The following is a 1790-nucleotide window of genomic DNA, read 5'->3' as shown; positions in this document are numbered from 1 at the left end:
GCTTGTGGCGGCAGCGCTGGGTGGGGGGCGATAGGGCCCCAAACCCCTGGTTATCCAATGAGGCCGGCGTGTGACAGAGCTGGAGGCTTCTTAAGCAGATGGGACTTTTAGGATATTCTTTCCCACTAACTCGTGTCTTCGTTATCATTTATGCTGTGATATCAGCTTCATGTGCCTCAAGGGCGCTAGATATCTCCGTACCCGGAAACACGACTTCTGGGAGAACTTTTTGTGAATTTCATTCTTAGCATCGTGTCTGTCTGTGTGCATTGTATCTACAAATATGCATGCAGACGTGCTTCATGATTAGCTTTCTGTATCAAGTTATCTGTCAAAAATGACGTATACACACCAACACAGACGTGTTTGTATTTCCACCGTACCAATAAACTTCTCGTGTTATATTCAGCCTGTTCACACCAGCATATGAACATATCAAAATAAAGACATGTTCTCCCCAGTGTTCTTCTCTAAAAATCTGTTGACACGCCATTAATAGAGGTTCCATTACTATACTATTCGTCACATTTTGACCTTGATATTTTCAACATTCTCCTTTAAGATGTTTTGAGGCGTGCATGTTACACCCTTGCATTAGGCAGAAATCTTCAATTAGCAATAATCGCGTCTCGGATAAACCTCATTGGCTATGATTCTGCCACTGCGCAAAGCTGGGCAGAAATCTTCAAAACCAACAAACTAATTTCCAGCACCCACTTTTTTCCGACACCCTCCTATGTGGGTGTGTCATTGCATAGACCAGAGCACAGAGTGAAGAGTATACAGTAGGTGCTTTAATAAAGGCTGATGCTTTGCACAGAGTGAAGCGTATACAGCAGGTGCTTTAATAAAAGACTGATGCTTTGCACAGAGTGAAGCGTATACAGCAGGTGCTTAATAAAGGGCTGATGCTTTGCAGAGTGAAGAGTATACAGTAGGAGCTCAGTAAAGGCTGATGCTTTCCCCCCCCCCCACCACGCCCAGGCCTCTGTCCATCTGTCCAGCCTGTTGGGTCCTGGCCCAGCTGGGCAAGTCCATAGGAGTCACCAAGTGGCAGCCCTGCCCGTGGAAACAGGGGGTGGTCTTGACTTCACTGCCCCTTGCCCCTCCTTCCAGCACCCCAGGCCCGCCTGGGAGGGGGGCACTTGGGCCAGGAATGTCTATGTTGAGGTCATCAGGGCTGCAGCCACTTGCAGAGGTGGTGAGGGGAGCTGTCACCGCCGGCCTATAGCCAGAGTGAAACCCAAAGGGCTCACCTGACTCTGGTCCGAATGGGGGTCAACCTGGACCAGCCTCGGCTACTCGTGGCTTCGCGGTGTGTGGCCGCAGGAATGTGGCCCACAGAGATGGCAGCCCAAGTAGAATCCCACCCAAGAGAAGTAGGCAGGGCCTCCCATGGAGACATTTATGACTTGGGGCTGGGTGGCAGGGCTGGGGGTGAGCAGGCAGAGCCCAGAAGGGCAGGGAAGGCTTTGCAGAAGGAGCTACATTTTCGAATGAACCTGGAGGTGGACGAGAGCGCATAGATAGGGAACCCACCACGCACTTCATGCCATTGCGGCAGCATCTTCTTGCCACGTGCCCTGGACCCGACTCTCCGTGGACCGGCTACGTGACTTTGGCCGAGTCTCGCCTTATCTGGACCACTGCGAGAGGCAGGAAAAGCCGAGGAGGTTTCCTATCAGCGGCCGCCCGGATGGCAGGTCTTCGTGGGAGGTGGCGGAGGGGGCGGGTCAGGCGGGCAACCAGCAGCACCGAGGGCCACCCTCCCCAAACGTGAAAGCGAGAAA

At 52.4% G+C, this 1790-nt stretch overlaps 1 pseudogene; it reads right to left on the bottom strand.

Annotated features, from left to right (window-relative positions):
- Window positions 1-551: 551 nt before the first annotated feature.
- Window positions 552-673, bottom strand: LOC115944175 (U4 spliceosomal RNA; annotated as a pseudogene).
- Between the last annotated feature and the right edge of the window lie 1117 nt (window positions 674-1790).

The sequence above is a fragment of the Leptonychotes weddellii genome, unplaced genomic scaffold (assembly GCF_054177405.1).
Source record: "Leptonychotes weddellii isolate Sample4059 unplaced genomic scaffold, ASM5417740v2 HiC_scaffold_27716, whole genome shotgun sequence".
Taxonomy (NCBI): domain Eukaryota; kingdom Metazoa; phylum Chordata; class Mammalia; order Carnivora; family Phocidae; genus Leptonychotes; species Leptonychotes weddellii.
This window is presented reverse-complemented; position numbering and strand designations above follow the sequence as displayed.